General features: G+C 38.3%; 1 long non-coding RNA gene across 1 annotated transcript; it reads right to left on the bottom strand.

Moving 5' to 3' along the window:
• Window positions 1-859: 859 nt before the first annotated feature.
• On the bottom strand, window positions 860-23,551 carry LOC141423349 (uncharacterized). The gene is made up of 3 exons (XR_012448145.1): window positions 23,380-23,551; window positions 5,291-5,539; window positions 860-1,359 (listed from the first exon to the last, which is right to left on the bottom strand). It is a non-coding gene; the product is annotated as an uncharacterized lncRNA (long non-coding RNA).
• Window positions 23,552-25,661: the final 2,110 nt, after the last annotated feature.

The following is a 25,661-nucleotide window of genomic DNA, read 5'->3' as shown; positions in this document are numbered from 1 at the left end:
TCCAGGGAAGGAGAAACTTTATTCTTGTTCTTGGTTCTTCATTAACAATGACCTCCTTCTTTGCACTATTCCTATCTAGATAGGGATTTCTTAATCTTATCCCTGACTCTCTTCACCAACCCCTAGCTGGGAGTCCCTAGTCCAACCTCCTGCCATCTGCATGTTTACCTGTGTGTTCTTCATCAGCAGCACTCAGTAGCCAGGTTCTGTTCAATGCAAGCAATTTGCACAACACTAGAATTGTGTGAGTTGGAGTAGTTCACAGCTACTCCCTGAACCACACTAAAGGGGTATCACTTCCTCCCATCAAAAAGAATCAGAAGCTAGAAGCACAGCTTTTCAACTCCAGTTAATTTCAGTATTTAGGTTCTTTCCATTAGGTTACAGGACTTGTGTTCTCCTTGACTGACAAAAGCATAGGAAGGTGTTCAAACCCTGATGTAGAAGTTTTACAAGTTGCCTCAGTTTTAGAGGATGTCATCTCATTGACAGAGATAAAGCCTACCTGAGTCTAAGTGGGTAGACCCACATCCTTGTTGATCCACTATTGCCTTTGGATCTAGCACTATCTGAGTTCCCAGGCAAGATCTCAATATCCTATAATCTCCTCATCATATGCAATATTTTCCAAATTTCTTCCAGGAAAGCCTTTTATAACTGTAGATGGTGATGGCTGCAGAAAAGAGTGAGCAATGGTGAGGGCAAATTTCTATTTATTTATATTTGAGGCATGAAGACATTATATGGGTGCCTTTTATGACAATCACTGGTCCTTTATAAGAAGATATGCTCAACCTAGTTGTATGGAGAACTCTCTAACCCTATCTAATACTCCTAGCCAATCTAGGCCTAGCTCATCTCTTTCTTTACATATAGATACCTGATAAGCACTATCTTCTGAGTTGATTCCATCTTTAAATTAGAGCCTTTCATCTGAGGTTTCTGAAGGCCCATAAAGTTCTTGGAATTATGTGTCAAATAACATGTCTCTGTCTGTATTTGCATGTGCAGCTTTTAAAAGGAAGAAGTTCAATAGATTTTATTAGATTTTAAAGGTTTTCCATGATCCAAAAATGTTTTAATTCTTGATTTTGTAGACAAGTGGCTAAATAAATCAAGATGCCAGATGTGAAAACATGAAGACCAAACCCATCCTTTCAGTCTTAGAAGACTCTGGCAATGGCTGCCAAATGAACTTGAATCTCATAATTCATGCGAGTGCAGACTATAAGTTGTTGTCAAAAACTATGAGAAGAAATCATCCGGGACAGTGGTTTTCAGGGGCTAGGTTTCCGGGAGATGCCTCAGGATTTCCTGTTCAAGATGAGACAGGACCAAAAGTTGGGATCTCTGGTCCAGCTGCAAACACACAAATTCCTTTATTCATGGTTTACAAATTGTAGTTATGATTTAATAGTGCTTTTGCAATGTTTTATTATAAAATGAAGGTATTAAACTTTGTTTTGAGATTTGAAAGTGTGTTAGGATGTCACAGCATCTTTTTATCACCAATTTTCAGAAGCTAGAGGTGGGAAAACACAATTTCACCAGTCCCCATTGCTGAACTTATTAATAAATATTACTACCAGCATATGCACCACTTATTTGTCTCTCACGTTAATTGGAGGAGAATGCCTAAGAGACATGCTGGGGATGGATTCTGAACCAGGCTGCTTTGGCAGGAAGCAGGACCATTAATAATTAATGGTGTCTGCCTTGGTACCAGAAAGGTATTGGGTATTTGAGGCTCCTGTTCCAGGTCATCTGTGGGAAGCAGCTAGTCTGAGTCTGAATCATACAAAGCATGGCTTCCAACATGATTATTTTTCTCTCTCAATAACCTATAAGCTCTGGAGCATCCATCTCTCCCAGCTTCCCTTCTGATACTTTTTCAGACTTGACCTTGGATCCACTGTTGACATTTTTGACTTACAGTTTTTCACAAAAAGGAGTACTAGCTTGTAAATAGGGAGCAATGTGACCCAGATTACCAAAAGAGTACTTAACTCTTACTCAGCCTTCCAAAGTGAATGCCAGGAAAGTCACTCCCGACTTCCCACAGTTTGATGATTTCCTTGCATAATCATAAAATTTATAAATAACTTTTATCTCATATTGTATATTTGTTGTGTGCATGCATATAGTTGATCAAATTCTGCCTCTTCCACTACTCTGTGAGCTCCAGGAAAGTTAATTTTCACTCACTACTTTATCCTCAGATTCTTGCATAAAAATTCCATCACACATATTCTACCCCATTATGAGTTACTGCTACTAACTTGTTCAAATTAAACTTTTCAAAGTGCAAGATAACAAAAGAAATGGGGGTAAATAAGTAGAATTAACAGACTTCATTTGAGAACCTCATCTGCCTCTAGAACATATTGCCTGTAAGATCAAGAAGGGTTGCTCCAAAGTGTGACTGGGAAAGCCTCAGCCACTCTATTTTAAAACTACAATTAATAGTCAGGTTTTATTTTCTCTAGAGAATGCCCAGAGGCAGCTGTGATTTAGGCAGACTCCAGACTAGCTGTCCACAACTTAACCTTTCCCTCTGGCCCCCTCACTTCTGCAGAACAGCCTAAATACTTCCCAATCCTTCCAGTCTAGCATCTCTCTATTCCTTGGCCCCATTCTATTCTGTTGGAGTTATGCAAAGAAAATGTCCAAAGTCAGAGTTAGGAACAGGTAAGCAATGCCAAGAGAGTGGTATCCCAAATGCAGGGAAGGAAGGTGTTTGAAGAGAGACTACTGCACATATAACAATGTACACACATTTTATTGAGAGAGACAAAAAGCTCCCCGAAAAGAAAATAAATAACAGAAGGTCAAATGGTGATAACTACTATGAAAAAAATCAGGTATTGGGAGCAAGAATGACTGAGAGTAGTCATTCTTTACCATGTAGTTATAGAAGCCCTCTTTGAAGAGATGACTTCCGAACAAAGAGACATGAATTGAGTGGCGGAATGGGCGAGAGCATGTCACACTGAGGCCAGGGTGTGAACTGCTGTAAGGCAGGAAGAACGCAAAGAAGGCAAACATGGCTCAAGTGGAAGAAGTCAAGCAGAATGTGCTAGGAAAGTGTGAGGGCAAGGTAGAGTAATGGATTTTATCCAAAATGCAATGGGAACCATTGGGAAAGTGATGTAGCAATGGCAGAAGAACCCCAGATATGAGGTTACAGTGGGAGTCCAGATATGGGATGACAGTTGATTGTTCCAGAAGGGTGGGAGCAGTGACAAAGGTGAGAAGTGGTCAGATTCAAGCTACATTAGGAGGCAGACCCAACGCACATGCTAATGAACTGAGTATTGAGAGTGGGCAGACAGAGGAAATCAATTATGCTTCCTAGTTTAAGAACCTAAACAAAATACAATGCTTTTTTTTTTCATTGGAAAAGCTTAGGATGGATATGTTTCAGGTGAGACTAAGAAGAAATTCTGTTTTGGATGTGTTAACACTTAAGACATTATTAGACATCCAAGTGGGAACTTAAAATAACCAGCTACATATCCACATCTGAATCTCAAGAGGGAGGTTGTGACTAAAGAATATAAAACATAAGCAGACTGAAAGCATTTAAACTATTACAGGTAGGAAATGTGTAAATGGAAGAGAAAAGGAAGCCAAGGTCTGAAACCTGAAGTATACCAACATGGAGAGCCCAGGCTGGAGAAGAGGTACTAGTAAAGAGACAGGACCAGTCAGTTAGCTAATGCATACCAAGAGAGTGATGTCTCCCATGCTGAAAGAGGAAAGTGTCAAGGAGGAGAAAAAGAGCAACAATACCAAAGGCTGAGAGCACAAGCAATGACAACTGGCCTTCAGCTTTGCAAGTGAGAGGGAAGTGGTTCTCTTATCAGGAGTAGTTTTGCTGGAGTGGCATAGGTGAAAATTTGATTAAAGTAGATGCAAAACATTAATATCAAGAGTATATTAAGTATATACAATCATGCCAGGAATTTCACTAACCAAGCACAAAGGAAAGGGCTTAGAGTTAGGTGTGAGTTCAAGGAAAGATTTGTTTTTATTTAAGACAGGGACTATAGTGCTTGAAGCCTCATGGGAATATTCTAGTTGAGAGAGATAAATAATGATGCAGAGAGAGATGATAGCTGCATAATAAGAGCTGAGTGCAGTGCCTTAGAGGAGCACAGAGCTCATCGCTGTGAGGAGGGAAGTTGCCATACAAGCATATGTAAAGGTTAGACAATTTGGCTAATAATCTCTAAGATGAGATCATTGCTTTTTAAATGCTTCTGTTTTCTCAGTGGAATAATAAGTGAAGTCACCAACTGATAGTGGAGAGTCGAAGGTGGAACTGAAAGTTTGATGACAGAGGAGGTGATAAAAATTTGCCTTCTTAGAGATGAGGGAGCAAAGACACAAGGGAAATGCAGTAAGCCTCATTAGATCCATCTCTGTTTCCTTCCACTGCTCATGGCCAACCCTGGATGCAGACATCCTATGTCCTTAAAAACATGATTCTCTTAGAACATCTATGGAACCAGTGCTTAAAACTGCAATGTGATTTGTGTAGCAGTGGTCCACAACTTCCTTATTTGTACCACATGCATAGAAAACTTGCATTTTCCTAGCTTATGAGCAGTTATATCGATAATATGAGTAATAAATGCAGAAATCTCTCAAAAAAGAATCATACTCTCTACATCCATGACAGAGACGGAATCAGTCATGGAACCTTTCTCCAAGAGGAATACCCATCTCTTTCAGTGGGGATTGAACAAAACAAACGTCTTCATATTAACACTAGTGTATGGAATGTTCACCTTTCACAGTTTTCATATCACATTTATCAGAGAAATTTCACTAATGAGGAATGCCATGACTCAATTTCTAGGTGTTGACATGAATATCAAAAAGAAGATGTGTTTGAAACAACCTTAGGGACTCCATAAAGAGCATATTAACCCCTTGTTCCCTGTTTCTGCAGCCTTTGAGGTCCCCAAAGAGTTATAATGCAGCAGTTAGAATATCAGATTTAGGTAGAATCAAAATAACTTTTTACACACAGTCATTCATCCAAGATGATATAAGATTAATATCTTTTACATTCTTTGACTTGTGCTGCATTTTTGGCAGCTTTGAAACAAACCACTGTCCATTATTTCACTGAAGGACAACTCCCTCATTTAAATAATAAGCAAACACGATAGTCCTCTCTCAAGAAATGAGACAAATTGCAATAAGGAGCAAGCATGAAGATGGTATGAAACACCAAAGGCCCATTAATGTGTTCTGGGTTATTTGTAAATATTTTGCTTACTTGTATCATCTCAGTGTAACTTAGCAGTGTTACATGAGGAAGTAATTGAATGTACTGGAAACTATTTTACATATTCATATAGCCTGAAGTCAACAAATCTACATCCCTTTGGCAAGTCTCTCTTGTTCTTCCTTTGGAAGATGACAAACTTGTTTATTCTATTTGTCAGATTTCCATTTCTGAGTTTCTTCATTGAATTTGTTATCTTCTTTATGTATCCAAGCTGTCTCAAGCATTGGGTGGCCAGAACTGCAAAGAGAAATTAAGGATATGAGTAATAATAAAGCCTAACTGCATAATACAGTTTGGTTCACTGTCAATAAGATGGAACAGTTATTTTAGCTTTACACCATACCACATATTTCAGAAAAAAAAACAGGTCTTCTGAATTGCCATTAAGATATGAAGGAAGTTTTCTCCAATTCTGTGTAATAAAATGGAACTTTTTCTCTTCACTAAATATTCTGGTGCTGAGGTGTAATCTGGGAGAAAGCTGGTTCAGCTTGCCACCAAGGCTAGAAACCCTTTCACAGCCAGCTGTCTGGGTCCCCTACGTCCATCCAAGAGAAAATGACAGAGTGAGCATGCATCAGGGCAGATTAAGAGGGGCAAGGGAGCCAGAGTTCCTTTGTCACTCATACCCGAAAAAACCTTGTCTGGTATCAACATTAGTGGTAAGTCTCAATAACTGTAGAATTTTCCTTCAGTAGGCAAGGTAGATATCACTAGAAAGACCGGAATATCAGAATTTCAGCAGCAGCCATAGGAAGGAGATGACTAAGCCCTTCTGCTCTCTCACTGGGACAATAGTAAGACAGGCCTGTGTAGAAATGTCAGGGGGGCTATTGGCATTACCACTGGAAGAAGATGACTAGGAAAGAGGTAGGACATTCTCTTGTAGGTATATCCAGTGCTCACTGTCACTTAATTTAAATACTAATACTCCAAGGTTAAATAAAGTGTATTGATCATGCTTGCTATCTTAGAAACACCTCCTGAGTTGGGAATTTCCCTACTTGATACATAAATTAACAAAGGCTATCAGAAGATAATTAACTTAGACATTAATAAGAGGCAAAGATGTGGTTCCTCTGTATCCAAATACCATGTCTTGCTTATACTAATGCACAGTCTGACATAACATAATACTATAAATGTATGGCCAAATAAAATACAGAACACAAATAGTATCTTAAAACCCCAGGATTTATCCATTCATTTGACCTATCATTTAAACTACATGTGAGCCTTTTCTCTACATGATTCATTAGTTATCTGATCTTGTGGTGGATATGGATCCCTATAGTCAGTATCTAGTAAGATCCCCAGCTCCCTGCCATGTGTTCATACGTATAGTCTTACATGTGCTCACAGCTGATTGCCCCAGTGCTAAATGGCTCCTCCAACTGGAGCACATCAGATTCCACCAAGAGAAATTTAGAATCAAGACCATCAAAGAAATAATCAGTGTCTTCTTTACTCAACCTAAATCATGCATATCCCAAACTATGGAGTAAACAAGTTCCTTCTTCTGAATAGGAGAAGAAAAGAAATGAAGGCTTATTGACCTTGAGCATCTCATAATAAATCCCTTTTTCTTTCAAATAAAACAAAGCTGACAGGGGGTTTTTTTGGTGGGTTTTTTTTGTTTTTTTGCAGTACTGGAGTTTGAACTCAGGGCCTTCACCTTGAGCCACTATACCAGCCCTATTTTGTGTTGAGTTTTTTTTTTTTTTTCAATCTATGGTCTTGCAAACTATTTGCCCAGGCTGGCTTTGAACATTGATTCTCCTGATCTCTGCCTCCTGAGTAGCTAGGATTACAGGCGTGAGCCACCCAGCAGGATTTTCTTATTTGTAACTAAAAACTCAAATAATATATATGATAATCCATTAAGCTCATCTTAATAACTTCTTCCTCAACTTCAGCAAAAATTCCAAAATTCATTTAGATAGATGATTATGGACAGACAATATTAAATGTTACTATAAATTATGAGAGTTTTTAAATTGAAATTATAGATGAATCTGTGCAGCCTTGCCAAAAGACAGGTCAGACCTTATACTTTGTTACTTGGTAGGAATTTCTAGGCCCTTGGGATGTTGTACTTAATATACATGTCTTTGTCTGCCTTGGGATCTTGACTCACCCTGGATAGTCTAACAATTCGTGACTTAAGAGTGAGAACTGGCCACATCAGACAGTCCTAGGCTAAGATTGTGATGAGTGGGTCATGTGGTATCAAGTGGAGCTCTGGGGAGGCTGGAGACTGAGATCAGTGATGTGGGCAATCAGTCATGCCTACTGATGGAGCCCAATAAAAACAGACACCAACATTAACTAATCATTCCCGATTGGCAGTACCCTATGTGAACTGTCATATACTGATACCATGGAGTAGCCTGTCCTGACTCCATGGGAAGAGGACATGCAAGGTCAGTCTTGCTGGGCAGGAAAAAGCTCTCTTCTACATGGTACATCAGAGGTCTAGGTTCTTTCCTTCTTTTGGCTTTATCTTTCTCCTTGGATATTTCATTATTTATCTGTCAGAAAAAATAGAAAGTAAGGGTACAGGAAGCACATGAATGTCTTAAAAATCTTGGCCTTAAAATGACACACATACCACCTCTGCTCACATTCCATTAATGAGTCACAGGGTGACACCTAACTGCAAAGTGGACTGGGATATATAATCTACCAAGTATCCAGGGAAAAAAGGGCATAAATTTTGGTGAACAATCTCTGCCTCAGGATACAACTATCCTTCCTCTCTTTAAAGTAAAAACATCTGTGAGGACAGAGACAATGTAGTTCTCCCTTCTGTGACACCTTCTATGTTGTCTGGAACCTAACAAGTATGTGACATTGGCCAAACAAAGAAATGTTCAAACTATGAATGTGAAAAATAAGTGATCACAAATAGAGAAACTATATAAAAGAGAGAGGTTAAAGAAAAGAGTTTCAACAATAAAAATACTACTTATTATTGTTGTTGCTAACATTCAAAGAGTAACTGCTACTTGGTCTTCACAACCACCATGCAAGGTTCTATCTTTTATTAACACATTTTTAAAATGAGAGGTTCTATGTCTCTAGATTTTATACCACTGAAATAGCTCAGAGACAGCATTAGTCCAAGATATTCTTCTGACTCTCCATTCTAATATATTTCTAGAGGAAGGATGAGGAGCCTTGACTGTTCTGTGCCACCCTAGGACAGAGATGTTTCTAGAGCTCACTGAGCTGCCACAAAGGTAATTCAGGTGACTTGGCCAGTGTAGTTTTCTTGGGTTACTCTGGGTCATGAGCAGAGCTGCCTGGGAATCACAAGCCACCCCATATATAACCAGCACCGAATGTCAAACTTTGCTGCTTTACGCAGCGAGCCTTCCCAAGAGAGCTCCCAGCTGTTGCTGCTGACCTCAGCCTGGATGCTGTCTGACCATAACATTGGCCTTCCTGTTTCTGATTGAAACTTTTACCACATGATGGCCTATTACTTGTCTACATTCTTCAGCATTCACCTCTACTTATGTCACATAAATGCCACCTGCCCCTCAACAGTGAGGAAGATGGGTGCCTTATCAACCTAGGTTTTTGCTCATCCTTTTAAGATTCACTAGGGCAGAACTCCAGAAACTTCTCTGTTGATTTCATTTCTGAATCTACTTCCCTCTCTATCATTACTACTAAAAATGCTCACCTGAATCATTTGCATTACTTTATCTTATTTTATGCTACTTTATTTTATTTTAGAGACTGGGATTTGCTATGTAGCCCAGGCTAGTCTCAAACTTGCAAGCCTCCTACCTCAGCCTCTCAAGTGCTGGGATTACAGGCCTGAGCCTCCACACTGCACTCATGCCTGCACCATTTTAATAGTTCTCTATCTTACCTTCCCCCATCCACATTTATCTCTCTCTCTCTCTAATTTCTCCTCCACAATACAGTAAGATGATGTTTTTAACACCCATACGTTTGGTCTTGTTACCTCTTCACTTAAAATACTTTAAAAACCTCTTTTGAGCTTAGCAAAAAACAATTAAAATCACAGCATGGCCTTGGATCCAGTAAGATCCAGACACAGCTGACCTTGAGTGACACTTTCTTCCTCATCTTCCGTTCCTAGACACACCGGCCTTCTTTCAGGGCCTCACACATGCTGTGTGTGTTTTCATCACAGAACCACTGTGTGTGCTGTCCTGACTCCCTCTTTTCCTGGTGGTCTCCTATTCATCCTTCACATGCAGCTCAATGACTCCTTCTTCACTAAGTTCTTCCCTACTCCTCAGCCCAACTCTGGTCTCTCTCATTCTTTGATGATATCATTGTGTATGCTAATCATGATTATTGAGTTAATATCTATTTCCTCTGATTTTTATTGTATCATAGATCTAGAACAATGCCATTTGGCTCTCAACAAGTATTTGTTGAATGAGAAGATGAAAAAGTATACAATTTCAGAAAATAGAACATGTTTCCTTAGGAGAAAATCCATACCAAGTGAAATACTCGGAAAAAAGACTTTCGATGTTTAATCCGTATTTGCTACTCAATGAGCAATTTTATTTTAAGTAAAAATATTCTGAGAATAAAAAGTCAATAAGTTAGTATGAATCACAATAGGAAAAATAAAAATTAAACTTCCTAGTATTATCGAGGTTCTCTTCTGAGTATATAAATTTATACTGCCTCTATTTTCCACTAAAACAATGATATTTTAATGTGTTTTTCCACTCATCTAGATTTACAATATTTAAAAATCTTTGCTCTTCAAGTTTTATTTCTCCTTTAAGGATGTGCAATCCAAAAATTTAGTAAATGAAGTATATACAGTTCATGAACATATTTTAAGACTTTTGGGAAACGCTCAAAACAAAAGCTATTTTGAGGATTAGGAAATAGCTTGTCTGAATATTGCCAAGTGAATTTGGAATAACCTTTTTGTGGGATGCAATGAAACAGAAGGACAAGAACTCCAGCATGCTCGGTTCAAGGTTACAAGGAAATGTGAACAAAAAGTGTTTCTCATCCTGTTAACACTTGGACACACAGAACATAAAAACAGTGTCTTCTTTCATTTAAAAAATGTTAAACACACAGAGGGAAATAATGACCTTTTTGCCTTTTCGTTTCTCTGGGATGGTCCTGGATGGATTTTGATCCCTTTTCCTCCTTCCCAATGTTTTACTATGTATTTAATAAGCCTTGGATACCTGAGCAACCCACTGTTCACGTATTCACTGAATTGGCAGCAGGACAGAAGGAGCCTCCAGGTGCTGCTTGTATGATAGGTGGTATCACTGCAATTGCCAGGAATTCCCTGTCAGCTGAAAACTGAAGGAGAAAGGAAAATACTTCCTTCATCACACAGGATACACAAATACTCTTCAAAAAGAGCCAGATCAAAGAATTAGTCAGGACAACAACAAATTCTTAGACAAGGGTGAGTTCAGCCTTAAGAATGAGAAACCTTGTGGGGATGACTCAGAAGGTAGAGTACCTGCCTACAAGCACAAGTCTCTGAGTTCAAACACCAGTAACTCCAAAAAAAAAGTAAGGAAAATAATGGGTTTCACTAGGCCAAAGGCAGTGGCTCATGCCTGTAAGCCTAGCTACTCGAGAGCTAGAGAGCTGAAAGATCATGGTTTGAGGCCAGCGCAGGCAACGAGACCCCCATCTCAACCAATAAAAGTTGAGCACAGAGGCTTATACCTGTGATCCCAGCTACAAAGGAAGCATAAACAGGAAGACCATGACCCAAGCCCACCAGGCGTAAATGTAAGACACATTCGGTCTCAAAAAATATATAAAGCTAGAAGAACTAGGAAGAACAAGACTCAAATGGTAAAGCATCTGCCTAATAAGCCCAAAGTCCTGAATTTATACCCTAGTAACACCAAAAAAAAAGACATAGGAGCCTTGCCAGGTGGGTGTGGTGGTGCACCTATATGATTCCAGCTACTCAGGAAGCAGAGATCAGGAGGATTCTAGTTCAAGGACAACCTAGGGAAAGAATTAGTGAGACTCCAATCTTAGCTGATAAGCCAGGCATGTTGGTTTCACATCTATAATTTCAGCTACTGGTTAAAAAAAAATGTAGGAGGATCTCTGTTCAAGGTTGGTCTTGAACAAAAAGCAAAATCCTATCCAAAAAAAAACTTTAAAAAAAAAAGGGCTAAGGGTGACTCAAGTGGTAGAGTGCCTGTCTAGCAACTGTGAGGTCCTGAGTTCGAAATCCCAGGACCACAAAAAAAAAAAAGAATTAGGAACCTTATTCTGTAGGATCTACGTTTTTAAATCAGATGTTTTTGTCTGTAACTCAAGTTTCTGTTCATCAAAAGAAATGGTCTCTAAACTGAAGAGAACACCCACAGAGTGGGAGAAAATATTTGCCAACTATACATCAGACAAAGGACTGATAACCAGAATATACAGGGAACTTAAAAAACTAAATTCTCCCAAAACTAATGAACCAATAAAGAAATGGGTACGTGAACTAAACAGAACTTTCTCAAAAGAAGAAATTCAAATGGCCAGAAAACACATGAAAAAATGCTCACCATCTCTAGCAATAAAGGAAATGCAAATTAAAACCACACTAAGATTCCACCTCACCCCTGTTAGAATAGCCATCATCAGCAACACCACCAACAACAGGTGTTGGCGAGGATGTGGGGGAAAAAGGAACCCTCTTACACTGTTGGTGGAAATGTAGACTAGTACAACCACTCTGGAAAAAAATTTGGAGGCTACTTAAAAAGCTGGACATCGATCTACCATTTGATCCAGCAATACCACTCTTGGGGATATACCCAAAAGACTGTTACTCCAGAGGCACCTGCACATCCATGGTTTTTGCGGCACTATTCACAATAGCCAAGTTATGGAAACAGCCAAGATGCCCCAGCACTGACGAATGGATTAAGAAAATGTGATATCTATACACAATGGAATTTTATGCAGCCATGAAGAAGAACGAAATGTTATCATTTGCTGGTAAATGGATGGAATTGTACAACATCATTCTGAGTGAGGTTAGCCTGGCCCAAAAGACCAAAAATCGTATGTTCTCCCTCATATGTGGACATTAGATCAAGGGCAAACACAACAAGGGGATTGGACTATGAGCACATGATAAAAGCGAGAGCACACAAGGGAGGGGTGAGGATAGGTAAGACACCTAAAAAACTAGCTAGCATTTGTTGCCCTTAACGCAGAGAAACTAAAGCAGATACCTTAAAGCAACTGAGGCCAATAGGAAAAGGGGAACAGGTACTAGAGAAAAGGTTAGATCAAAAAGAATTAACCTAGAAGGTAACACACACTCACAGGAAATCAATGTGAGTCAATGCCCTGTATAGCTATCCTTATCTCAACCAGCAAAAACCCTTGTTCCTTCCTGTTATTGCTTATACTCTCTCTACAACAAAATTAGAAATAAAGGCAAAATAGTTTCTGCTGGGTATTGAGGGGGGGAGAGGGAGGGGGTGGAGTGGGTGGTAAGGGAGGGGGTGGGGGCAGAGGGGAGAAATGAACCAAGCCTTGTATGCACATATGAATAATAAAAGAAAAATGAAAAAAAAAAAAGAACTCAGAGCTCCAAGTATTATTTTGTTTAAATTAAATCTAAGCATGTTATAAGATATAAAATAAGTAAATAAAATAAAATAGGGATTTGAAATATGTTTAAGGAATGAATGTCTATAGAAATAACTTCTTACATTATTTGAACCATATTCCCAAAGGGAATTTGAAGTTAAAGCAAGGACAGTGTGGCCACTGCCCCTACTGGACAAGTGAGGCAGTGCATACATAGCCTTTTGGGCCATGTACTTAGAGAAATAAAGATTTGCCAGGACCTGATCACTACAGTCAGGGCATTTCCTAATCCTGGAATGAGAGCACCAGTGTGGTATAGTGGAGAGAACTGAGTCAGAAGATATGCAAAAACTGTTGCTACTGACTAAAAGGAATTATCCTATAGGAACAATTTCCAGCCTATGTCAGTCTTGAAGTTCATCAGCCTGTTTAACTCTTTACCTTTCCCTCAGTCAGAGCACTTGGGTAAACTTTGTCCTATGAGAACATACCTTGATTTTTACAAAAGAACCTTAGGGAACAAGTAATCCAATTTATTCATTAGGACATAGACCCCAACGTTGAGAAAATATGTTTATTCAACATGCTACTAATATTATTAAATTTATCCAACATGCTACTGAATATAAAATATGTGTTAGTTCATATATTAAACATACAAATAAATACATTTATTCCATGCACCGTTATTTTGTAAATTGAAAAGTAATATATTAAAGCAAGAGACTGAAAGGAAGTTTAGTAGCTGTTTTTTTAAGACAATCTAATGAAGTTCTACTTATAATTCACAAAATCCCAACATTGTATACAGTAACAGAGGCAAGCTCTGATAGGACAAAGGTAATTAAAAACAATTATACTCTCAAATTAGCCAAGACAGTCTTACTTCAAAAACAGAAAGTCTTCCCTGACACTTCTTTGGAAGTATCATAGCTTATCCTCCTTTATCTGATGATGCAAAAATCATAGCCCAGACTCCTGATAGCACTTGAGTAGCAAAATCAGGAACTTTCCTTATGATACATACAGTCTCCATCCTATTTGTTTTTCCTCTTAATCCCATATTTCTACATGCATGCTTTCTTTGAAAATGGCCATAATATCTACCACTTTTTTATCTAGTATTTATCTATTTCTTCTTGAGCATGTATAAGTATATTAACAGTTGAATAACCAAGTTCTTTATCATTAATGGAATACCTAAATTACAAACTGTACTTGTTAAGATAAGCTAAACCATTACAAGAAATAGGCCCAAAACTGTTAATGAGTTAAAAGCAACAGAAATTTATTTCTCATACATGTAACAGGACAGAGCTGGTTTTCTTGCTAGGGGGCCTCTTTCCTCAATCCACTGTGTGGTCTGCTGTCTTCAAGAGATGCATCTCCATCTGCATCCAATTGGCAGAAACTGAAGAACAGTGAGGACCCTTCTGAAAAGCCGCAGCCCAGATAGGACACAGCCACCTCCACTCAAAAAACCAAAGGAGAACTGGAAGTAAAGTTTGGTCATTTACCTGGTTGTAAAGCAGAGGAGGGACCAGGTATGGAGAAAAGGCTGACAGTCACAGTCACTCTCCCAAATCCACTATTTAAATCTTCAGTCATCATCTGTTGTGGGAAAATGTCAAGTACACTCAATGCCATTATAATAAATCTCTGACTCTAAAAGCTTGTATCAAGTACCAAAGAGTATAGAACTACATATAAGTTGCACAAATAAGATTTAAAAATCAAAGGCATGATTGAAGCTAAACTGACATTCACTTAATTTCACCCAAGAACAAAATTTCTATTATTTTTGAGGAGTAGTATAAGGATTGAACACAGAGCACAGCACATGCTAGGCATGTGCTCTATCACTAAGTGACATCTCTAAGCCCCCTACTTAATTTTTCAAATCAATCAGCCAATAATACATACTCCATGGGCATAAGTTTTGCACAGGGCATGTATTCAGCAAGACTCTGTCCATGCACAGCTATAATAGCTGCATTCTGATCTAACGGCCTCTGTAGTTAGGGAGCTAATGATACAAGACTGCGCACAATTTCTTCTTCCATTTTAAAATCTGCAATGCTTCTACTACACATCTGAGCTTGAATCATTTCCTTGTTATATATAACTCTGATTTCTTTATTTTTTTCTGTTTTGATGGTTTCTATTTATAGTTTCCCTGTTGCCATCATACTACTTCTACATCAATTAGGTACATGACTGAGTCTTTGTCTCCTCTATCACCAAGCCTGTTGTAGACAAAGCAAGAAATGCCACAGGCTTGGTCTAATTACAGCTTAGCCAAATGAGTACATTTTGGGCAGTTAGCTCAAATCAACAGGCCACCCACCAAGAGAGAGAAAAAGAAGACACCAGTTCTTCCCAAAGAACTGAATGAGCTTCCGATGGAAACAAAAGATAACTGTGTTTTGCCATTGGCAAGTGCAAACAGTACCTAGAGCTGCCACACATATGCCACAATGTTTAATAAATATTATTGAAAGTGTGATAATAAAAAGAAAAATAGTGGTCTGACAGATATATGGTACAGTACCTTCCCTCACATTACCTCCCCATATGCCTGAAGGAGCAATTCTAGCAAGAATCTAGTCACTTATAGATACATGACTGACCTTTTCAAACTAGGATTCAGAATATTTTTAAATAAAAGGTTGTTTAACTCTAAATGGATTTCAAAATATGAAAAATACTTATTTTCTAATATCATCTAACCGTCCAGACAGTTTTTCACTTAGCAAAATTCCTCATTAGTCTTTAACTATTAGTTTAAATTTTGCCAATTGGAAGCAAGTAAAATTTTGCGGATGTGGAATAGATAAGTGATTCTCGAATGGGAGTTGGTGGGAGACTATCAGAATCTCCACAGAGATAAGGGAGCTAGGAATGTGTAGCTTGGAAAAACTCCCCACACTGACTCTACAACTCCCCCACTCCCTTCTTCATTTAGAACTACCGTTGACCTGCTTCATAACATGAGACCAAACTGCTGCCATGGGTGTGAAAGACCAAGACACGTAGCTAGACACCCTGTGAATGATGGTGGGAAAATGCTCCTTTCCCCTAGAAGGAAAAAGAAATAGGAAAATATCTGAAAAGCAGTCAATAAAAGGAAAATTGCTTTAAAAGACATATGGATGTAATGAGAATGGGTGATTCTACCTTCATCTATTAAGAAGTCAATGCTGTTGCAATTCAGAAAGACCTAAAAAGTACGGGCTGACACAAACTAGGCTTTATTCTGCCAAGAAAACTGAAAGTTAGTAGTCCACCCTGACACGATGGCTTCAGCAACCCAAAACTATCTGGCTCTTCTTTACCAAGGCTCGTGCTAGTAGCTGCCTTCATCCCATAATCCAGCATGGCTATAAGGCTTCAGACATCACGTGTGAGTTCTGGGACACTAGTAAGAGAGAGAAAAGAAAAGCATGCAACTCACTTTAAAGAAGGCTCCTAGGAAGGACCACCTAAAATTCCCCAACCCAGACACATATTCTCATTTGACTGTAATCAGACCTGGAAAATACAGTCTTGACTCCACACTGCAAAGGGCTAACATAAAACCAGGCATCAATACAAAAGGAGGAGAGATAGGAAGCTGGGAGATAAATATTATAGTTTGGGTCTTGAAGATTCTGCAAAGTCTTGGTCCCTAGAACAGTGCTATTGAGAGGTACTAGAACCTTGAGAGACATGGCCTAGTAAAATGTTCGTAAGTCATTGGGTACCTACCCCCCAAAGGGGATGTGGGACCCTGATCCCACAATCCTTTGCTTTCTGGCCATGAAGTTAATGGTATTACTTCACCACATGGGCCCTGCCATTGTCATCTGTCACCCCCCACCAGAGGCCTAAAAGCAATGTGTCTGCCCAATCATGAACTGCAGCCTCCAAAAACTGTGATGGAAAACAAACCTTTTGTCTTTGTAAGTCGATTGGCTTAGGTATTTGTTATACTGATGGAATGCTAACATAACAAATAACAGTTTTTGTCACAGAGACCCTTAACCACCTCAAAATCAGTGCATAACATTAAATGTAAGTGGCACATGCTACAAATTATACATATATGTGGATTTGCATTAATTAAAAGTCATTTGGAAAAATCTAATCTAGAATTTGAGATTGTGTGAAATTTATACACATTACATATTAATTTAAAAGACTGACAAAGTTAATGAAGTTAGGATCAGTAACCATATTTTCTTCTTAGTAATAAGATCCACCTTTAATCTCAGAGTAACTTTAAATTATTTGTGATTATTTTTTCACATAAGTTCAGTGATTACTACCAACTTTCTCTAAGCATTCATAATTGACTTGCAGACCTGATGTTTCACGCTTAGCTTACATTTCTATTTGTAGAATATGAAACAAGACCTTCTCCAATATTTTTTACTTATTTATTTATTTATTTTTGGCAGCACCAAGGTTTGAACTCAGGGCCTCATGCTTGTTAGGCAGGTGCTCTTATCACTTGAACCGCTCTGCCAACCTTCCAATACTTAAGATTAATAGTAGATTCACTTTTTCTCATGCTTAGGTATCTCCTGTCTCTATGTCTGACTTCCACAACATACATAAAAATAATAATTAGTGTTTTAGGAATATCAATAATTCAATGGATGATGGCATAAGGGGTGATATCCCAAAATAGTGATTTATAAAAGTAGCATTAAGCTAAATATTGCACAAATAATTATTAACTGTATTATATTTAGGTCATCTTTGATATGAATACATCTCAATTATTAAAAATACCCCAAAACTGTTTCCTTCTTTTTTTTTTCATTTTTCTTTTATTATTCATATGTGCATACAAGGCTTGGTTCATTTCTCCCCCCTGCCCTCACCCCCTCCCTTACCACCCACTCCACCCCCTCCTGCTCCCCCTCCCTCAATACCCAGCAGAAACTATTTTGCCCTTATTTCTAATTTTGTTGTAGAGAGAGTATAAGCAATAACAGGAAGGAACAAGGGTTTTTACTGGTTGAGATAAGGATAGCTATGCAGGGCATTGACTCACATTGATTTCCTGTGCATGGGTGTTACCTTCTAGGTTAATTCTTTTTGATTTAACCTTTTCTCTAGTTCCTGGTCCCCTTTTCCTATTGGCCTCAGTTGCTTTAAGGTATCTGCTTTAGTTTCTCTGCGTTAAGGGCAACAAATACTAGCTAGTTTTTTAGGTGTCTTACCTATCCTCACCCCTCCCTTGTGTGCTCTCGCTTTTATCATGTGCTCATAGTCCAATCCCCTTGTTGTGTTTGCCCTTGATCTATTCTTCATTTGATTTGTAAATTTTCATTCTGTATAAATTTGAATCTGATACTCCTTCTCTCTTCTCCCTTATCAATTGTTTCTCCCTATTTTTGGATCATTCCATTAGCTAACCAAAGCCCTATCATTCCACTGATCTTACCAGAAAACAAAATAATACATAGAAACCTGTTTATCCCATTCCCCCTCCATCCCCATCAGCTATCCTTTCTCTGCTCCCTGTTACAGGACAGCTTGAAAGAGTTATCTCACTTGTCTCGCTCTTCTCTCAAAACCATTTCATTCAGGCTTCCTTACTGATCACTCCACCTAAACTGCTCCTGCCAAGGTCACTAGGGACCTCCACATTGGTTCCATCCCAAGGTCAATTCTCAGTCATGATCTTACTTGACCTATCAGTACTATATGACACAGATGATTATCCTAAAGATCCTTTATTCACTCAGCTTCCAAGATAACACACTCTGCACTGTCTTCCTCCTGCCTTAATGGCTGCTCATGCTCAGTCTTGCTTGTTAGCTGGAACACTCCAGAGTTCTCTTCCTGGGTTTCTTTTGTATCTACTCACACGCATGGTAATTCTGTTCACTCTCAGGCTAATGAATCCCAAATGTATACCCTTACCCCAGAACACTTTCTTGAACTACAACCCACTATAGCCAACTAGCCACTGGACAGTTACCCTTGGATATTTAAAACACATCACAAGTCTCACATACCGAAATTACTCTCTGCACACGCATTCAAACCTGCTCCTCTGCTGACAGCTCCATCTCAGTTAATGCCGGCTGCATCCGTGTTAGTCAGGCTAAGCTGGGGTTTGCTGTAATAATAAACAATCTAAACATTGTCAGCTTCCAACAACAAAGGCTCATTTCCTGCTGTGTAGCCTTTTCACAGTTGTCATCTGTGTCATCTGCTCAGTAACCAGACTGACAAAAAAACAGATGTGCTTTCTGATTTTGTGGCAGAAGGAAAAACAACACAGCAAATCAAGTACTGCCCACTTTTATTGGTCAAGGAAGGCATGTGGTTTCCCACTTTCAACAAGGTGAGGTGTTTTATCCTTTCAGAGGAAAAGACCCTATATTGAGGGAAGCTAAAATATGTGGCAAACAATAAAACAACCTACCACACTGATCCTCCAGTTACTCTTGCTAAAATTATTGTCTCCTCTCTCTTTTTTTTTTTTTTTTAATTCAGTAGCTCTTACCACACCTCATTGCTAGCACCTTGGCCCAGATCTCGTCTGTATGTTTCACGCTTGCCCTCCTAGTCTATTCTTCAGATAACATGCAAACATGACCACTGTAAAACATGTCAGATCCTGTTGTGTTTCTGCCCATAACTCTCAAATGGTTCCTCCTCTCACTCAGAGTGAAAACCAGGCTTTTCAGCAGCCTTGTAAATTTTGACATAATCTCATCCATCACCTCTCTAACTCCATTGTTTTCTTCTTCATCTCTAGCTCATTCTCTTCCAGTTACATGGACTGCTCTGCTGCCTTTAAATATCCAGCCTCAGGACATTTGCATTTGCATCTTCCTCTTCCTGGAATGTATTTCTCCCAGATGCCCACATGGCTTACTCCCTCATCTTCTTCAGATACTTGATGGAAGATCACCTTTGCAGTGACACTTTACCTGCCAACCTATTTCAAATGTCAACCCCTGTCCCTTACCTGATACCTTCTCCATTTCCCTTCCCTGCTTACACTCTCACCTCATAATTCTCTCGTGTATTTTGTCTCTTTCACTCCACTAGAATATACATTTCTTCACTGCATGGGTCTTTTCTCTATTTCATTCAGCATTGTGGTACTATCATATAGAACCATGTCTGATCCACTCAACTGTCAATAAACTTCATTTACATAATAAGCAAATCAATGAGGGACAGTAAATATGGAAAGCTGTAAGGAACTTGAGCAGTGAAAGATGGAACTTAACAGACCCGGGCATGGTGATGCACAACTGTAATCTCAGCACTTGGGAAATGGAGACAGCAAGAGTATGAGTTTGAAGCCAGCCTGGGCTACGTAGCACAGCCCTATCAAAAAAAAAAAAAATACAAAAAAGATGTGTTTTAAAGATATGAAAAAAAAAATGTTAAATATTACTGAATATTGAGTATTCACACAAACTCAAGAAGATTGATGAAATTTGTCTCCAATTAGATAAAAATTAAAAGAATGAGTGAAAAAATAGCACAAAAAATATTTCCTAAAACTGCAATATTAAAGGTCATGGCACAAAACACAGTTTCCTATTTTCTTACAAACTGCTTAATCTAAATCCAAATTTGAAGGGGTATATATCTTAAATTTTTATCTTTATCCAAGAAAAATTGTAGTAGACCATGTCATAGATCTGTACCACTCTTGGTAGGAAGTAAAAATTCACTTCACCCTTGACTCCAGATAACAAGGAGAAAGCCTTCTAGAAAGGAATTACCCGCATCCTGGTCTGTGATTTCCCCAGAGTAGGTTTTCTCACCTTCACACTGCAGTGCTCAGCTGGCCCCAGCAGCCCTGTCTCAGGGGCTGCACTTGGGATTACAGGGCAGTGAGCAGCATCCCCGGCCTGCATCCACTCAGTGCCAGCAAGCAGCACCTCCCCAGTCATGACAACTGTAAACTGCCTCCAGGCACTGTCCAGTGTCACAGGGAGTTGGGACAAAGTCATCACCCACTGAGAGCCATTGTCCTACCTTACGATAATGCCTACAAAAGTCAGCACTCCTGTGTGACTTCAAGCTGTGACCCAAAAAACGTACTGTGAGATTATTACAGAAATACAATCCATAGCAGGCAAGCAGATACGTAAATGTAGGATTTAGGGAAATACTGGAAAGACTTCCCGTGGAAAAAAAAAAAAAAAGCAGCCCTGATTTTCCCCTACAATTTGTTTGGCTTGACGATGTAACAAGACGTTGCCTGGAAAGTGAAACATTAAGGCATATTGTCCACTAATGCTTTCACAACAGTATAGGAGCAGAGTTCAAGACTAAGAGGAAAGACAAAGAAAGCGAACACAGAAAATGAAAGAAAACTCTAGGACAGAAGCAGGAGATTATTTGTTTCAAAAACTACATGAGGTCTTTGGCCACCATGAGACAATGAGAAAGCCTGTGATGGAAAATTCCACTTGTCAATGACTTATTTAAGATTGATTCCGCATAATTGCCTCAACTGGGGCAAAAATAAAAGTGAAATGATCAATTAAAAACATGTCAGTTTTAACCAATATTAAATAACTAACTTTACTGTTATGGTCTGTACTAACATTTCTTATCAAAAGAATCGATAATGAAATTATTCAAAACTATAGAAATTTGGCCAAAAGAGTATAGTCATGTCTGAAGTACTTCTGAAATTTACTTTCAGATGGATTCCTCGAATATTAGAAGTTTTTCAAAAATATCTTCTTATCTGTTATACTTTAAAAGAAAATGATGGGTTTTTTCCCTAGCAATTGCTAGATTTAATGAAAAAAAGTAGTAAAATAATTGATTATGCCAGAAAGGAATCCTTATTGTGTGAGCTGAGCAATCATAGTGGCTTAGTTCTTCTGCAAATGACAAAAAAAAAAAAAAAAAGAGTTTTACACAGATAGTTAAAGTATTTGGTGATTTTAACTAAGTAGACGTTTAGCTTCTTATGAAGAAAGTACATTATAAAATTATTGGGTTCTAACATTTAATATGTATGGCTCAAAATTTTTAAAGCCACTTTTCAATTATACATAATTATTGCAGGAGCTGGAATTTAAAAAAATCTAATGCAATTATCATTAGGGTCTTCATCCAGTTTGTGGAGTGCAGTAACTTAAATCTTCTCAACTCTGTCTACGTTTGTACTAGGGCTACACTCAAGGAGCAGAACTGATTAACCAGAGTTTCATTCTCTATCCTCATCCTGAAAAAATATATACAAATAAATTATAACGGAACCAAAAGTAAGAAGTTAATGGAAATATTTAAAAATTCACTGATCTCTTGGATCCACAAATTAGATAACTAGTGTCTAAAATTAAATACTGTCAAATTTATATGTTCTTTAAAAAATGACATCTACATAGAAATTGACAAACCAAAAGAAAATTTTCCTTTATTTCAAAATTTCTTGAAATGTGCTTTTAATATATGCTGCTCTCATATGTTTATATTTTGTAAGTTTAAAAATTATTTTTAAAGAGAAAAACTCGTTCATCTATTCGTACTGTGAATTGAGGCTTTGGGTTTAAGAAAACTAAGAACACAGCCCAAGTTTCCAGGTACCCATTAATGGAGGATCTTCATCTATCTCCCAAAGCTGATTATTAAGAAATAGAGAAAAGAAATAGGCAGGAGTTTCCTGCCGAACAGCTTACAACGTGCACATTCCTGAGTGATTTTAAAGTCTCAGCTCTTATTTAGTTGCATTTCCAGTTGTTCAGTTTATCTTTGTTGACTTGTACATCGCTCTCAGAGATAGGAATGTATCTGTGAGCTGAGAGAAGTTCCCTGGTGTGCTAAAATGGACTGTTTACTTTCCTTTGCTACTTCTCTTGCCTAGCTAGGAATTTGGACATTTGAAAGGCCTAAAACAAGTCACCTGAAATAGTGTACCAGAGGAGGTACTATGTTATCTAGATGTATGTTCTATTTGAATCTTAGAAAGAGCTTTTTTGTTTTAATTTAGTTGGCACTAGTCAATTCTATTGCTTGTAACTGAAGGTAAAAACCCAAGAGCTTTGAAGAAGATATGCAATATTCTGTGAGAGAGGGAGAAGCAAGCCAGAGAAACCAGGAGATGTATGCCATAGTACAAATAAAAATTAAGAGGGTGCTTCAACTAGCTAAAGACCAGAGATGGTAGGAGAAAGGAAGATTTGATTGCATGGTGACAAAATATTCAAACTCAAAACAGTTTGAGCTGAATTAGCAATACACGTATCTTTGCCAATAAAAACCAAAGCATAAAACAAAAGTGATGTGATGCTATGTCCCCATCTCAGTTCAGATCACAAATTCAAGTCACATCATCTCCAATTTCTACCTCCCTGAAACTTCATAGCCATTAGTTGCTGTGTTTTATCTATAATACCTCAAAACATTTGTGAAATAAACTGTTCCTGCTCGTTGTTGTTGTCATTGCCTTGGTTTAGGCTTTATCTGGACATAAAAAAACGGAGGAAATACGTCTTTTGGCTCACTGTTTCAGAGGATTCAGTCCATGGTCCCTTAGCCCCATCTCTTTGGGCATCTGTTGAGACAGAATATCATGGCAGTGGAAGCTTGTGGCAGAATCTGTTCCTCTCACAGCATCGAAAGAAGCAGAGAGAGGGAATATGGGGAGGGACTAGGGCAAGATATAGACCTCAATGACATAGTCTCAGTAACCTAAGTCCTCCAGCTGGGCCTCACCTCCTAAGGTTTCCAGAACCTCCCAAAATAGTGCCATCTGCTGGGGACCGAGCTTCCAACACATGAGCCTCCTGGGGAACACTTCATATCCAAACCATAACACCATGCTGGAAGCAGAATTAACCTCTTTTTAGAATCCTCTTAGTCATGATTTGTATTAATAGTGTAGATTTAACATGGGTATTTCAATGAGAAGAAGATTATTTGTATCTCTCTTAGCAACCAATGCTTTCAGTTAGGACAGAACTTCTCTTATTCAACTTCTTACACTGAGCCCCTTTAAAAGTATCCAGCATCTTTTTTTAAAGAATCAATAAAAATATTTTAATTTAATAATCAAGTAACCATCAACCAATTAGATTAATAATAAAGCTTCCAAAAGTAGCAACTTCAGGTAAATGTATTCACTAAGAACATACACAGGACTTAGTTTAGTTCAAAGTTTTTCACAGTCATTAGCTATATTTTCTAATACCTTCATAAGCGAGGCATCACTTTAGAGCAAATTTGAGAAAGAAAGTGACGTAGATTAAAATCTTCATTCTTCATTCTTAACAAGTATGCTTGATAGACTGCCACCTTCCAAATCCAAAGAGCAGGTAGTTCTTGGGGAAGGGGAGATGTTGACTTTACTCCATCTCAGCATGCAACTGAGGTGAATGATAGCCAAAAGGAAGAAAACTTCACTCAGCATCTGAACAGTGTCATAAAGAAAGGCTGATCATAGGAAAAATTAATACAATTTACGTTCTGAATTTTGAATCTGCACTTATATTTAAATGACTTTTATTTTCATAAATAGAACAGCTTTCCAAATGCCATAAACATTTACACCTTTCATCAAGAACAAGAAACATTAACTAGCTAGAAGTATAATTATGATATATTTCCATTTCTTCAGCATGGTAAAGAGATTGCAGTACCTCTCTCTGTAAGTTCTTTCCTAAGCATTGAAGAAAACAGTTTAAGAAGCTAGTTTCCTATCCCCTTTGACTCAAAATGCAGTATGCCATCAACGTAAAGCTCCAAATACACACAAAAACGCATTTAAGAATTTATAGTGCCTGTAAATAATAGAATTAGTTAACATATAGTGTTGTTCTAGTGTTCTAAATGTGCAACCTGTATCTATACATATATACATTTGACTAAACTTTACCAAATCCCTCCTGTTTAAGAATTATTTAGGGCCTCATTCCACAAATGAGAAAAGTTAAGGATCATAATGGCTAAGCAATTTGAGCACTGTCACACAGCTATAAGTGGCAGAGCCTGTATTTAAATTCAGCTCTGGCTTCCACAGCTCATATATTTAATGGCTGCCTAAGTGAGTAAGGGTAGATGGTAGAGAGAAGGGTGCCACCAAGCAGCTCAACCAAAATTATTACTCAGTAACAATTCCTGTTGCTTTTAACTGTTTTTATTCATTCTAAATTCATCAGTGTAACATGTGTGTGCTGTGTGTATACACATATGACTATGCAGGCAGGTTCTACTCTGAGCTGTCAAGAATCTTTTTTCTAGGAAGGAGAAATATACAAATATATAAAACATACATAGACATTTTGAAGAGGGAAAAAAACCTTTTTCCATATGCTAGGTGTCTTAGAAATTACAAATTTAGCTATCATGACATTAAAGAAAAATAACCTCAATTTTTAAAATTATTCTGGGAACCAAAGGAATTGGGACTTCAGTACACAAACATTTAAATTCTCAGTTTCAGGAGAAATTGAGTCCTCATTAGTGTTATGAACCCTTTCCCATTAGCAACGAGGCCTAAGTGTCCCCTTGCCTTCTCGTATGCCCTCAAGTGAGAACTGAGTTATGACTGGTTGTCGTAGGGAGAAAATAACTATTCCAGGATGAAATGGGGCGGGGTGGGGGGGGGGCTGGAGGAGGACTCAGGGAAGGCCTGCCATTTAGCTTGTAAAGTGCAGCAGCTGTGGCCTGTTTTCACTAATATCTGACATGTTTCTTTGGCCATCGGCCAAATTGAGCTGTACCCAACACTTCTCCCATCCTTCCTGTGCCTGCAGGATCCTTTGTAACTGCTACTTGAGACTCTAGT

The sequence above is a fragment of the Castor canadensis genome, chromosome 1 (genome assembly GCF_047511655.1).
Source record: "Castor canadensis chromosome 1, mCasCan1.hap1v2, whole genome shotgun sequence".
NCBI lineage: Eukaryota > Metazoa > Chordata > Mammalia > Rodentia > Castoridae > Castor > Castor canadensis.
The sequence above is the reverse complement of the archived record's forward strand: the minus strand, read 5'-3'. Positions and strand labels throughout refer to the sequence as shown.